Consider the following 16,448-nt stretch of genomic DNA (forward strand, 5'->3'; position numbering starts at 1 on the left):
TAGTAGAGGAAAATTCAGTATTTATTTATAGCATTTTATCTGATTCTGTTGTTACCTTGGTTTTACCATACTCAGATGAGCATACTACCTAACTTAATTATGTTCCATTTCTTAATTCTGTTTGAAACATCCATTATTGGTTTTTTTTTACACACTAAAATATTAGAAACTGTATCTTTGAACCAGAACTCTTTATCCAGAAAGAAATTGTTGCTTATATAGCTAATTTTGCAACATATGTTCTGATTTTCCACTTTTTTGTCTATAAGCATAGCACTTAACAATGTTCTGTAAAATAGCAAAATGGGTATACTACTAATGAAATCTGTCACTTGGATATGGGGCTTCCCTGGCACAACTTTGTAAAGAACTTTGAGCTTCTTCAAGACAATAATTCATTCCCAATGTTATTCTGCCTTTTCAAAGTGGTACATAAATTCTTGATATATACTTATGAGCATATCCATTAGGATAAAACTAGTTCTTGAATAATCATCTTGCAGATTTTTGATGACTTTGACAGTGTCCATTGAGTGGAAAGTTTATCAGAAGACAGCAAGTAAATGCTAATATTATCTTGTGTTCTGAAACATCACTAAAATAGATTAAATAAAGTCGGATATCATAAGTGAAATTCTTGTAAGAGTAGTCAAAGACTTTTGGATTTCTGAGAAGAGGCATTGATAAGATTGATGATGATGATTCTTTCATTTATATATTCAATTAAAAATGTTTACTGAACTCAAAATCTATACAAGTCACTATGGTAGAAACTAGAAATGAAATGGTAGAAAAAATAGATGCAGTTTTTACCCTAATGAAACATAAAGACAAGTAAAGAGAGAATTGTAATATAATGTGATAAATCCACCAATATATTATTTGTCATGAGAATATAGATGAGAGACAGCAAACAGAGACTTTGATGGAGGGGTGGAGGTCAGGGAAATCTTCCCAGTGAATAATGTCTTAGCTGAAATTTAAGTGATGTATAGAAGTTAACCAGACATTTAAGAGGCCAAAGTTGTATGTTTTAGAGAAAAAGCATGTGGAAAATTCTGAGACATGGGTAGGAACATGATATAATTGAGAAACAGAATTATATTTTGAGTGACTGAAGCATTGTGTTGAATCAGGTGTGAGAGTGGAATAAGGTGGTAAGTCATATAACGTGCTAAGTCATAATGAGGATGTTGCCTTTATCCTAAAAGTAATAAAGGACCCTTATTTTATTTTAAGTAGGAAACACCACGATTTTGTGTGTATGTTTGTGTGTGTGTGTGTGTGTGTGTGTGTGTGTGTGTGTGTGTGTGTTGCTCTGGCTGCTATGTGAAGAATGGTTTAGCAAAGAAGCAGTACAAAAGGGCAGGAAGACAAAGGGCTATGCATTTGTTGATGTAAGAGATAAAAAAGTGTCAACGAAAATAGAGAAGAGTTGGTGTCATAGCATTTGTATATTCTAGTAATATATTGGATATATTAAATGAGAAAAAAAAAGACTCAGGGAGCACCATGATTCTAACTTGGGCAACTAAGTGGTTATCAGTATCATTTTCCAAGTAAAAGAATGTATGGAAAGGATTGGGTTTGAAGAAATTCATTGAGACAAGTTTTAGATATATTGGGTATGATCTTGAGGAACTTCTAAATAGAGGTATGCAGTAGGTAGTTAGAAAAATCGGGTTAAAAAAAAAGATTTGACCTAGATATATAGATTTTGAAGTTTTCAGTATATAGGGGGCAAACAAAGCCATAGAGTTCATGGCACAAACCAGAAAGAGACTAGGATGAAAATGGAAATGGTCCATAAAATAAAACTGAGGAACCCTAACATTGAAGAGACAGAAGACCAAGAAGGCCCTAGAATTATGAGAAAGAACAGGAAAGAGTGACATCACAGTACTAGGAAAAGAAAGTGATGCAAGAGAGACAGAGTAATCAAGAATGTGAAAAGATACTGACAAGTCCATATATGAAAAAGAGTGTAAATTATCTGTTAGATTTAGCTACAAGGTCATTGATGACTACACAAAATTTTTGTCAAAGATGAACTGCAGCCTCAGAGGCAGAGGCAGAGGTAGAAATAAATGTACGTTCCAGAAAACTTATAATTTTAAGAAAGTATGTAAAATTGGCTTTCTTTGAAGCCCTATCAGGGAAGAATCGTGATTGATTAAGCTAGGTTGATAAACAGATTAATTTTAAGTAAAATTTGAGACTTTTATACTAGAGTAAAAAGAAAAGAAAAATGCATATGAATTAGATTTTCCTAGCTTTCCAAGGCCCTGATTCTTCGATTCTAGGATTTCATTATATTTTCTCTCTCTGTTATGCATGAGTATGATAAGCGTTGGCAGTTGGGTTGTGCTCTCAAATCTCTGTGTTATTGTTCAGCTGACAATGAAACAATAACAAATGTTCGATATTATACATTTACATACGCTTTTTATACACATAAATTGAGCAAATAAAAATTATTCTGCATCTTGAGTGGAGAAAATAAATAGCTAACATTCACTAATATGATGAGCAATACTCTCTTTTTCAATATTATTTTAAAATTAATCCATACATATGCTTTTTTAAAAAGCCAACAGTGCAAAGTTAAAAGGCATAAAGTTAAAATGTAATCTCTTACCATAAGCTCCTGGCTTACTCCCTGGAGGGAACCACCTTTCCATAACTTTTACCAGACTCTATAAGTAGGATATGCTTTTCAGGGGAGGCTTATCCACTTTAGGGCACTTAAATTGAATTTGGGGCTACAGCGGCTTGCATTATTTAAATTTTTCTTGGGTGCAATTACAACTTTCTCTTGCAACTGTCTGAATCTTTCCAAATCTTCTTATTTTCATACCAAAAGCCACCATCAGCTGTCATTTGAGTTTTCTCTCTCATTCTGAACTACAGTCTTGTAAATCTTTTATTCACTCAACAGGATTATAGCCCATACTTCGAAAGAAGTACTTCATCCTAATTAGTTCCACGGGTGCCTTTCCTGCAAAAAGGAAATAGTTTCCACACTGTCTCTAGAAGAATGTTTTTTGGGTCATTATCCATGTGATAAATGAACTCATTGCTGAGCCGGGGTTTCCCTGAAGGGTCTCTGTGATGCACAAAAATGCTGTGTTATAACTTTTGATCCATGATCGTCCTAATTTTCTCAATTTATCCAATATTATATCCAGATATGCAGTCCCAGATCACCAGTGAACCACACCGATGCTTCCTTGTTGATTTTATGTACTTATTTTTCCTCAGGTTGCTACTAAACATAAGTTCTTCTCTTCATACTCGGTATTATGTGTCAGCTTTTACAGAATTGGATTGTTTATGGCATTGGTATGAGAATAAAATACTTATAGACAATGGATTAGTGGTTAGAATTCTTCCCAGACTGTCAGTAATCAAAAGTTGTTAGTACTCTCTTGGGGTTATATAAAACGAAGGTGGTCTGATTACAATTCCAGGCCAGGAAGAAAGAGCATGATTTCTATTACAGACGGCAAAAATAGAAGCCTTGGTAAGGAGACCAGATGATTCTTTTGAATGATTTATAAAAATATAACGTGTACATGTTCTAATTTTTTACCCCAATGCTCTTTCCCTTGAATAGTGATAAAAAGTTTCATTCTCTCCCTCTGATCATTCCCCCTACTACAGTAACTTATTAATGTATTAACTTTTTCATTTACTGCTTTCTCCAACACTCAAAAGCTCAAAAAGTTCTTTGAGATTGTTTCTATTTTCCTTGTTTCAAACCAAAACCCACCAAAAACATCTTTAGCCTCTCACTTAACATCTGCAGCCACCTTATTACCGATATTTCTCTGGACCTTATAGCTTCTGACCTTGTTAAATGGGGGCTGTCAATTTATCCTACTTCTCTAAAATTAATTACTGATCAGTATATCAAGGAAGCTTTGTGGAAATTTGACTAAATCAAATTAAGATACAAAAATTCAGCTGAACTTTAAAATTTTGCATGCCTCAATGAAATAAAAAGGTGAAAGAGAAAGCATTGAAGAAATTAGAGTAAAACCATAATGTTTATGTGAGACCAATACCTAAACTTTTTCTAGATTATATGATGCTTCTGTAGTGGTTATAGAAATAATATTCATTATATAATATGATCAGTCTATAGAGCCAATGGTGGTCAGTTAATTTTAATATAATTTTCTAAGGAAAGTATAATATATGATTTGTTTGGTGATAAAGACTAGGTTTTGCTATTATTTATAGAAGTAGTTTTCTATTTTTTTTACTAGGGCCTACAAAAATATGTATTATTTTATAGTAAAATCTAGTACACAAAAACATACCCAGTGTGTATATACATAAATAAATATGTAAATATATAAATGTGTATATATGTATATGGTATGAAATGGAGATTTATTAAATATTTCTTCTTTACCATGTATAGTGTCCTCCAGTATATTGTATTCTCTTCTATTCTACTGTCTACCATTAAAAAATACCTGATCATGTCCCATTAGATTTATTTCATGCCCAATTAATGGGTTATACAATGCAGTTTGAAAAACACTAATATATTGTCAACCCTTGAGAACTGTGAGTATACATTTCTGTATTATGTTCTTCCTAACACAATTGCTTTCATTTCAGAAAAAGATTTGTGACAATACATGTTTACGCACTGAGGATGTTTTTTAACCACTAACTCTGAATTTTTGTTATATTGAAGGTATCACACTTAATGAGTAAATACTATAAATATGTTCACTATTATTGTGAATCAAAATAATCTGTAACTATCACCTTTTCACACAACTAGATAGTAAATCCAGATAAACTATGTGTTTAAAGAAAGTATCAAGATATTTCTTTTCATTCATACTTATCTATTCCCTGAATAAATTAAAGACTGCTTCTAGAATATTATTCCAGCATATTTACAAGCTCTAAACATTCTTTAAGAGGAGACAAATGAAAACATTTCAAATTTTGGTTAAGCAAATAAAATGATTATATAATATCTTTCATATTGCATATCTATTTTAATATAATTTCCGTGAGCAAGTTTTTTTCCCATTTGCTAGTCAATTCTCCTGTGTCAATAAAAAAGTTGCCTCTCATTTTATACTAAAATTTACTTTCTCCCTGAGTAAAAACAATGCTTTTCTTTTTTTATTAGATTATATTATTTATAGGAGGGATGCTAAATCATGCAATGCTTGTTATAAAAATTCTTTGAACCAGTTTTTAAGATGCTTATATTATTGATGGAAGGTGACTGTGCATATTTCTGAACCAAATTTAGCCAGCTGACAATGTTAACCCTTAGGATTTGGAGGACAAACCTATTTTTTGTAAATTATGTTAATATTTCCTATGCCTGCAAGTCATTGAACACTGTTTATTCTATTATAGAAGTCAGTCAAATAGTATCTTCTAAAAGCTGATCTTTCTCAGTGGGCTATTATTGGTGACATAACCTTATCTTCTACCTCAATGATTAATTCTACAGGTCACTGGCAGAAGATGGTTTTCAAAATACAGAAGGTGATAGGAGATTATGAGGAGCTATGTCAGTTGAGTTAGACTGTGAAAGCCAGAAAAGTCATGAATCCTGTTGTTAGCTCAGTTGAGATTTGTCTTTTAACATCTCAGTTGGCCTTATTATCTATTTATATTGCCTCTCCTGTACAGTATTGCAGTTTGTTGTAAATATTTCTTTGGCAATCTTATAGATTGTTTCTAAGTAAAATGTGAATGAGAATTGTATTTAAACAATTGAAATGGAGAAATTTTTGTTTTTAATAAATATATGCAGAGATTTAGAGCAATTAGTCATAATATCCTCTTCTTCCCTTAATTGAATATGGGATCCAATACATGCCATGTTTTGATAAATAGCATGTTTAGGCACACATTCATGGTTTTAAGGAGGGATCTTCTGCTGTTATTATGTCCTTCATCAGTCTTCACAAAGGACTAAAGTTCAAGGAAAGCAAGAGAGTAAAGCAAGGAACCTAAATGAGTTCATCAATAAGAATTATGTTAGATATTTATCTAACATTTGCCTTCAACACACTCATCACACAAAATTTGCAAATGACCTGGGAGTCATCATAGTCATTGTAGGGCAACTTGATATTAAGTATATTTTCTAAAACTACTGAAAAAGTATTGAAAGTATTTTCTAAATTCTCAGGGTTCATAAAATCACATTTATAACCTGCAATATCTTTGTGAGGCCATTATACTTCTACTTAGTGGAGTTAATTTTACTAATATAAACAATGCTAGTAGACCAGTGACTTTAACAGTAGGATGAAAACTAGAATACTATCATAAAACATCTTAGACATTGAGAGGATCTGACTCATTAAAATATGCATCATGATTTAGTCACTTACAGCTATATCCTATAAATAATATATTTTTATTTAAATTCCCTGACATTCTTCCAATTTTTTCTCCCTACACATATGACATCTTTTCTTATCTCATCCCCAGCATTTCTATAGATCTAATCAGATTTCTTTACTATCAATTTATCTGAAAAAGTTCATTCTGGTTCTTTTAATCATCTCTACTTGTGTCTCACCTTCATCAATAAATTTTAAACCTGAGAAGTCACAGACTGAGCTGGGCTGGAGTTGTGGACATGAAGTGAGGAGATAACTACAGAAAGTACAAGAATATTAGAGATAGGTAGTGTAATTTTCACTTTCTTACCAAAAGTTTTTACAAAAAAAAGAAGTAAAAATTGAAGGAATTAAAATTGAGGATCATCATATATTGGAAAACAAAGCACCAAGCTAAGCCAGTTGAGTGCTAATTTAAACTAAACACATGAGCTGTTAGTTCAGCTAATGTCTATATTATCGATTCATTAAATTGGTTGGATACTCCTTGTCTTTAGTTAATACGTGAGATTTAAATAGTTTAAATGACGGAGTAATTGTTTTGTGTTTTTAAAAGTACTGTGTTTGACATAAGTTCTTTTAATCATCCTAAGAAGGCTTATATTAATGCCTTGAGGATACTCCATATTTAAAAAGATCCTTTTGTCTTTACAAGTTCTTTGCATCTAGTTTGATGTAATCTCTCATTTTAAAGATTATTATAATTTCTTAAACAGAAAACCTTTTATGTATTAATATGATATCCTTTCCAAAGGCAGGCAGAGTTGTATGGTGATCATGATGCCAAAGTCATCTGGCTCCAAATCCAGCTTAACATTTATTACTCAAGTGACTCCAACCAAGCTATTTCACACCCATGAACTTCCGTTTCTTCCTCAATATAATGGCACCAATTACACTTACTTATTCAGAATTCTGTAAGCATGAACAATGACAGTACTGTGTGTGAGATAGGCACTTAAATGGTAGTAGTAGCTGTTTCATTGTTATTAATAAAAGCTCTTATATAGTTCCTTGACACTATAGTAAATGAGCAGTAATTATAATTTATATAGTCATAAATTATAATAATTCCTATTAGTAAATTAGTAAAAAACTAAGTAAAACAAATATATCCAGAATGATAGAGAATATTCTTTGTAAGCCAGCCCTGAGATGATGACTGTTCAGCAATGAACGATTCTTTCCTTAGAGAAAATTACTTATTCCATATTGAAAGAAACTAGCTGTGGAAAATTCATGCAGTAACATATGAGAAATTTTCTGTTGTATGTGTGCTTAATCCCCTGGACAGTAAATTTATTTTCACCTTTGTGAAAACATGGAAAAGTCTTTTTGATGGCAAAAGTGAGAGCTGGCCACCAGGGAGGAAAGGAAGTTGGCCTAAAGAAATTAGATTCTTAATTAACAGGTACAAGGTCAGGAAAGTTATAGTGGTTTTAATCATAATGCAAGTTTTGAGCAATTATTGACCTCTAAATAATTTAAGATAACTTGAGACAGTATTTTTTTCCTAGCCCAGAACATCTACATATCCGATAATAATTGTTAGCAGTGGAAAACTGGTGTAAATAGTCTCATTTTCCCTGCAAATTTGAGGTTTTTGAATAAAACAGCATTACTTGTTTGTATATTGCACTAGTGTTAATGTATTGCCTTAATTATGTGTTTATATAACATTTAATAGTGTAGAAAAGCATGCCACATATTTGAAATTTAATAAAATCTGTATAAAGGATTCTATTTAGACCCTGTCACTCACTGTGATGTATGGACCAGCAAGAAGGAAGCTTGTTAAAAATGCATACTCTAAGGTTCTGCATCAGAACTACTGAATCAGATGTTGTGTAAGATTGCAGGTAATTAAATGCACGTTAATGTTTGAGAGGCATTGGATTAGATCACAAACCTATTCTTGACTTTGGAGGTCCTTATACTCTCAAATTATAAATACTTGGAGGATTAGCCTTGCAGATTCAAATTTCCAAAGTAATGGGGATCACTGCAATTAACAGTTCATTAAAAAATAAATCTAAATAAAAGGAGAACTAACTGCATGTAGATATGTGTATAAACACTAACTGCATATAGATATGTATATAAACAATTACATTGTTTACCAAGGCTGATGCCAAATCCAAAGAAAGGACAAGAGTCTCTAAGTATCTGAATGGCTGTCTTCTAGAAGAGAAATCAAAACCACCCCATGTACAAACAGAGAGAATTACTGGGACTAACAAATAGAATTTATGGGAAAAACAATTTGGGTGCCAGATAATTGAACTGTGCATATGTGCAGTGCATTCCCTTATAAATATCTATTTATCTTTCTACCACAAGCAGAGGTTACCCAATTATCTGTCAGGAGCACTATTAAAAAGAGTCTCTTAGGTAAAAGATTTAAATTGAAAGATCTCAGAAGAATGACCTCAGAGGTGACTTTCAACTCTAAAATTCTAGGATTTGTCCACTTGGGTACTAAAAATGCCTGTGAATAATTGGATATATGTGACAAGTGAAAAGAGAACTGTGAATGAACGTAAGTAGTGGTTAGGTTTAACAACTAATAAGAATAATCAGCTACACTGCCTGTGCAGATTTAAGAGGCAAATTACATGTTTAACAAAGGCAACTAACAGAGGTACTCTTAGCTATTTTGTGAGGACTTGGAAATTCTCTTATTAAGCCCTCTGCTGGTTGATATGCAGGGCAGCAATGTTTTTGGATATGAAAGGAGACTAAATGTCCTATGTGTCCCCTCCTCCCTCCCATAATGTTGGTATTTTTATATGAAGGAGAGATAGTGAGAAAGAACAGGGGTAAGTTGGTTAAGATGGCTTATAAGAATTGAAATTTGACTATTAGAAATTTATCTTTGATTATATTTGTAATGGTTTATTCAATTGCTGCCACATGGTGACACTAGCAAATAACTTTTATCTATTTCTTAATATTTACATCAACTTTATTTTAAAAAACTATGCTGATATTTATAATTCTATAAAACTTTAAAAAGTGTAATTAATAGCAGTTTCCTAATCTAAAAATGAAAGATAACTCAAAATCAGTTCAGAAGAAAAACAAAGCTATCTAAAGTTTCTTCTCCTGTTTCAATGTTTATAGAAGTAGATTTATTTAAGACTGAATCACCAGTGAAGGTTATTTCACTATGATTTTCAGGACGTGGCAGAACATGGTAGAGGGAAATATCCCAATATGGAATATTTCCATCATCTCCAAAAGCTCCTATTGTGATTTTTTCCCAGTCAATCTCCAACACCTGCACACACCCAGGAAATTATTCTTTTGAATTTAATCACATTTTAATCATCACGAGCTAGTATTACCTGTACTTGAACTTCAAAAACACGACTTGTATCAGCTTCTTTGGGTTTGAAAGATTCATCCAGGTTAACTTAATAGTTTGTTTATTTTAATTGATGAATAGTATTCCAATAAATAGTATTCCACAATTTATTAGTTCTCTTGATGATGGACATTTAGCTTGTTTTAAGTTTTTGGGTGCTATGTATTTTTTATTTCTCTTGTATAAATAAGAGTAGGATTCTGGCTCTTTGGTAGAATGTGTAACTATAAAAAAATTTCCAAACTGTTTTTCATAATAGTTGAACCTTTCTACATTTCCATAAGCAATGTATGTGAGTTCCAATTGCTCCACATCTTTGCCAACATTTGGTGTTTTTAGTCTTTTTACTTTTAGCTCTTCTATGGAATGTTAATTGTATTTCATTGTGGTTTTTACTTGCATTACTCTAATGACTAATGATGTCAAATAAGAAATACCTCGTTTTATTGTGCTTTGCTTTCATTGCACTTCACAAGTGTTACATTTTTTTACAAACTGAAAGCAAGACCCTCTATGAGCAAAAAGATTAGGACTCCCATTATTGTGATACTCAATTTATTACAGTGGTCTGGATCCAAACCCATAATATCTCCGAGGTATCCCTGTACCTTTTTTGCTAATTAGCCATTATATGTTTTCTTTAGTGAGTGGTTTGTTCAAATATTTGGCTATCTTCATTGAACTACTTACCTATTTATTGTTGATTTCTTAGAATAGTCAGAATATGTCTTTTATCAGATCGAAAAAAATTCCAGTTATTCTTGGTTTGCTGATATATATTTTTACATCACAAATGGGTATAGAATTCTATAAATTATTTTTCTCCATAATTCAGATATTTGTATGATTTTTAACCTTTGATTGATGAATTATATGGGATGATTTTTTTGAATGTTAAGCTTCCCTTGACTTCCTGGAATGAACCCTACATATTAAATTTTTCTATATATTCATTTGGATTCATTGCTATTATTTTTAAGGACTGTTATGTCTATGCTCAGAAGGATTATATATATATTCCTTGCAATATCCTTGTCAGGTTTTGATATCAGGATTGTGTAGAGTTTATAAAATTAATTGGGAAGTGTTCCATATTTTTCTATTATCTGAAAGAATTTTTAAAAGGTTGACATTATTTATTCCTTAAATGTTTGATAAAATTCAACAGTGACACCTCTAGGCCTGTAGTTTTCTTTTAGATTTTTAATTATCAATTAATTAATTAATTATTTAAATTTATTTTAATTAGTTTCAAGTATGCAGTACATTGGTTAGACAACTATATAGTTTGTAAAACGGACCCCTGCCCATTTGCTCCCTCCCTCCCCTGACTCTCCACTTAGACAACGTATTCATTCTAATTGCACTCCCTATGCCATGCTCCCCATCCCCATGTCCATCCATTGGCTACTAACTTGTACTTCTTTAACCCTTTACCCCATTCTCCTAGCCCCCCAAACTCCCCTCCCCTCTATCACCAAATTGTCCATTATATTTGTGTCTATTTTTGATTAGTTTATTCTTTTTATTAGATTCCGCATATACGTGAAACCATATAGTGTTTATCTTTCTAGGTCCATCAAAGCAATATGTTTTTCTATCCCCTTCCTTTAGTCCGTGTCTTTTAATCTGAAGTGAGTCTCTTATAGGCAACATGTAGAGGTTTTGGTTTTCTTTTCATTCATCCACTCTTTTAGTTGGAGCATTTAATTCTTTTCCATCTGAGGTACTTATTGATAGGAATGTAGTTGTTACCATTCTTTATTCCTGTTTCTGATACATGTTTTTTCTTCTTAAACTCCCTCCAACATTTGCTGTAATATGGGCTTGGTGGTGATAAATTCCTTCAGCTTATTTTTGTCTGGAAAACTCTTTATCTGTCCTTTGACATTAAATGATAGCTTTGCTGGATAAATTATTCTTGGTTGTAGATCCTGGGTCTTCATCCTATTAAATAGTTTTTGCAAAGCCCTTCTGTCTTGAATAGTTTCTTTTGAGAAATTAGCTGCCATTTTTATGGCTTTCCCTTATAAGTAACAACCTGTTTTTCTCTTGCTGCTTTTAATATTCTTTCTTTGTATTTAACCTTTAGCATTTTAATTATGATGTGTCTTGGTGTGGGCCTTTTGGATCCCTGATTTTTGGAATTCTCTGAGCTTCCTGGGGTTTTAAGTCCATTTCTTTCAGCAAGTTAGGGAAGTTTTCCATCATTATTTCTTCAAACAACTGTTCAACATCTTGATTTTCTTCAGTTATGCCAATCAGACGGATATTTCGACCCTTAATAGTGTCCCATATGCTCCTTAAATTATTTTTATAGTCTTGGCATCTTATCTCCCGCCATTCTGATTGCATGTCCTTGATTTTCCCATCCTCTAGATAGGGCATTTGATCCTTTCTTTATTCACTCTGTTTATTCCTTTGTTTATTCCATTTAATATACTTCTCATCTCAGGTAATGTGTTCTTCATTTCAGACTGGTTCTCTGTTATAATTTCCATTTCCATTTTTATGTTTTTTTTTTTTTTATCTCTTTGTTGAAGTTCTCACTGAATTTAACCAAAAGTTCATTGAGCATCCTTATAACTGGTGTTTCGAACTCTGCATCTGTTAGATTACTTGACTCCATTATATCTGGATCTCTGTTCTGTTCTCTCATGTGGTTTCTGTTTCTTTGTCTTCCCATTTTGGCTGCCTTTCTATGTCTGTTTCTATGTACTAAGAAAAACTCCTAAGTCTCCCGGTCTTACTTGTGTGGATTTGTGAAGTAGGTGTCCAGTGGCACAGTCCTGAGAGGGGCTCAGCTACAGGACAAATTTAGCTTGAGCCTCTGACTCTCCAGGGCCATCTGTTAAGATTCAGCAAGCAATCCACAAATGCTGTGCTTATAGTTGCTTCAAAAGGTCATTCCAGAAACCAAGGCCAGCTGCCTCCAGTGTGAGTCTAGGTGCTGCTCAGCAAGGAGCACCTGACTTGCTGAAGATAAATCTGGATATGGCTTGGGTGGGGCCATGAGTTGTGGGAGGCGGGGTTTCAGGGAATCCTCTTGGCGGAGTGACCTCTATTATCCAGTCTGATGACCTCACGACAATGGCATCGCTGTGTCCCCGCACTGGGAGTGGGGGCGGGGAGGGGGAGGGCTCAACAGAGAACAATGGATACTGCTGGTACTTCTGCACAGATTGAGTCTCGCCTCAGCCCTCACAACAACAATGTCTCCCTGTAAGTCCCTGGTGCCTGCTGTGCTCAGCCAAACAGGCACTGGTGCTCAGAGCAAGTAGGTCTGTTACTGCGAATATCCACTCATGGACATGGCCCCTTTAAGAGGCTTCTGCCACTGCCGCAGCCTCCGTCTCACTCAGCCACTGGGGACTGGGCAGCTCCACGTTCTCGCCCAGTCCTTCCTTCTCTTATTGCAGGGTGCTTTCTTGGATTTCTCCTCAGTTGTATGGTTCATCAAGATCCCAGACAATTTTTCCTTGCTGATGCTCCTTGTTTCCATCACCACTTTGATTTGGGCGCTAGAAGGATGAATAGAGCCTCTGTCCATCTATGCCATTTTGGTTGCCCATGCAAAGAGCTATTCTTGATTCTTTATTTTTTGAAAATAGATATTGGGCTATTTAGATTTTCTATTTCCTCAATCCCTTTGGTAAATTATAAATTTCAAGCAGTTTGTCTATTTTATCTAAGTTGTGAAATTTATTGGCATAAAGTTCATTATATTCTAATATTTTTCTGCTATTTTATGAAATATTTTTTATTAACTGTTCTTCTTTCATTCATAATATTATAATTTGTATCCTCTTTTTTTTTTTCTTACCCAGTCTCCCTAGGTGTTTTTCAATGTTATTGATCTTTACTGAAAGGCAACTTTTGTTTTTGTTGGTGCTTTTAATTATTTCTTTGTATATATACACATTTTTTGTTGGGTTTGTTTGTGGTTTTTTTTCTAGCTTATTAATTTAAAACTATAAATTTCTGTTTAAACACTACTTTAGCTGTATCTCACAATTTTTTATATTTTATATTTATATTAATAGTAGTTAAAATATTTTCTGAATTATTTTACATTTCTTCTTTGAACAATGTATTTTAGGAGGTTATCTTTCATTTCTAAATAAATGTATTTCTTTTTAAGATTTTTTTTTTTTGGCTGTTGATTTCTAACTTAATTCTCTTGTGTTCAGAGAAAGTATTTTTATGATTTTAATATTTAAAGATCTTCAAACCTATGTTGTGCCCCAGCATATGTATATGTATATAAATGTTCCATGTGCATTTATAGTTTTGTTGGAATATCTATACCCATTAGGTCAAGATGGTTGACAGTTTTATTAAAATTTTCTGTAGACTTATTGATTTTTTAAATCTACTTTTTCTATCAGTTATTGAGAGAAAAGTGATTAATTCCCCAACCCTAATGATGAATATGTTTACTGCTTCCTGAAATAAATTTTGAAGTTCATTTACTAGTTGTATACATAGTCAATTGTTATGTCTTTCTGATGACAGGCTTGTAGTATAACATGTTACTGTGGCAGAAAAGCCTGCTTCCAGTCAGGGTCATCTGAAGACATGAGCTGGCCACCTCTCAAGTGTGAAGCTCTGCAGTGATCAAACATTGCATAATGAGAACATACTTTGCCTGCTCAAAGTGAATTATTGTTAGATAAAAATTCATTCGTAAATGACATTTTTAAAAAACATCAACGGAGCCCTTTAGAGATGTCTCATCCTTTCATTGCATGAGAAACTCAGAATAAATAAACAGATCTGTAGTAAAAGCTAAGGGAAGTTAAATGTAGGTGAATCTGCACCCAAAGTCAAGGATTGATTTAAGTTTATCTACCATCAATAGACATTTATTTACATCAAGTTACTTCAAGTAGTAAAGTTAAACTTATTGCTGAAAAGATTTTAAAAATCAACAATTTAATCTAATTAGGAACTTTCAGCACTGCCAGGACTCCTGATTCTCTCCAATCGCTTGTATCTTGTTTGCTCTCACAGAGATTTACATTTTACTGGGATCTTTACAAATGAGATAATGTTAGGTAATAAAGTCATTGAACTTGGAGTCTTTCCTGGGTCATTTTTTACTCTCACATTCTTATATATTTAGGAAAATGTTTAGGATCTACCTTTAAATTATATAGGAATCTTACTCCTTGAACGGAAAAAAAAATGTGGTACATATCCACAATAGAATGTTATTCAGCCATGAGAAAGATATCTTCCCATTTGTGACATGAATGGACCTTGAGAACATTATGCTAGCATAATAGGTTAGACAGAGAAAGACAAGTACTATATTCTGCCTCTCTATGGAATCTAAAAGAGACAAATCTTTAAAACACAGAGTAAAATGGTGGTTACCAAGGGAGGGGCAGAGTGAAATAAGAGTGATGCTGTTTAAAGAACAAACTTGTAAGGAGTGCTAAATAAGCTTTAGAGACCTAATGCAGAGTATAATGAATATAGACAATAATATTGTACTATAATTTTGTAATGTGATAAAATTACTACATCAGCAATCATACTATAATATATAAATCTATCAAAGCAACACATTTTACTTCTTAAATTTATACAATGTTACATGCCAAATTTGTTAAAAAAAAAAAAAAAAGAATCTCATGCCTTTCTCCTAGCCTCAATTACTATCATACCAGTTAGAGCCATTAAAATCTCTCATTTGGATTTCTGCAAAGGGCTTCTCACTGGTCTTCCTGTTTCTACCCTTGCACCTCTACATACATCTTCAACGTGGCAACAGACTGAATTTTTCAGAATAAAACTTACTCTTCTACTCTTATGTTCGACATGCTGCAAGATGCTTCCATTTCTCCCAGGATAGTAGCCAAAACCCTAATGGTAAACAAGACTCTGCTCTACCTGGCCCTTATTAACTGTCTGACCTCATCACCTATCTTTATTCCCTTTCTTTTTGCTCCCACACTGGCCTCATCCCTGTTCTGTGAACGTACCAAGCATACCAGGTGCTCACTACTCCATCTGCCTAGAGAGTTTTCTCCCCAGAAGAAGTTTGCTTTTTAATCACAACTTCCACCTATGATAGGCACAGATTTCTGTTAAAGTCCATTGTATTTCTCTCTCTGCTCTTTATAGACCCGAGTAAGAGAAAAATATAAGGGCGTGAGATTAATGACGAATGCTGATTTCTATTCATCCTTCTTGTTTAGGTAGAAAGACATTTAAGAAGAACCATGATGATCATACTGAGAAGTAAACGTTTAAGAATATCATATTTTGTTATTAATTGTGCAAAAATGACTAGTTCTCCTCAATATTTCCAGTTCTCTTCTGTATCCAAGGCCATGGGAAGATTATACTTCCATGCCATCTTGAAGTTTGAGTGTCACCATAAAACTTCGGCCATATGGGATGTTTTTAGCTATGCTGTTTGTTCATTTAAGAGGGCAGGCATCCAGTGAAGAATAGAGAGAGTAGCCACCTCCAGGTTTATTCAGAGTAGATTGAGTAAACAAGATAGGCTGCCTTACAGATGGAGGATGAAGTGTATGTAACAGTCAGAGCAAGAGTTTTGCAGTGGGGCAGCATAGGAGTGGGAAACAGGAGATCACCTGAAAGTGACTATGATTTGGGAGATGAGCAGCGAAATCATATTTTCCAAACTCTACGAAATCTTGGGAGCTGGG

At 33.4% G+C, this 16,448-nt stretch overlaps 1 protein-coding gene across 12 annotated transcripts in view; it reads left to right on the forward strand.

Annotated features, from left to right (window-relative positions):
• NLGN1 (neuroligin 1) overlaps nt 1–16,448 on the forward strand; it is a 957,494-nt gene that overhangs the window by 315,301 nt on the left and 625,745 nt on the right. The window lies entirely within an intron of this gene.

This window comes from Pteropus medius, unplaced genomic scaffold (assembly GCF_902729225.1).
Source record: "Pteropus medius unplaced genomic scaffold, Ma_sr-lr_union100, whole genome shotgun sequence".
Taxonomy (NCBI): Eukaryota; Metazoa; Chordata; class Mammalia; order Chiroptera; family Pteropodidae; genus Pteropus; species Pteropus medius.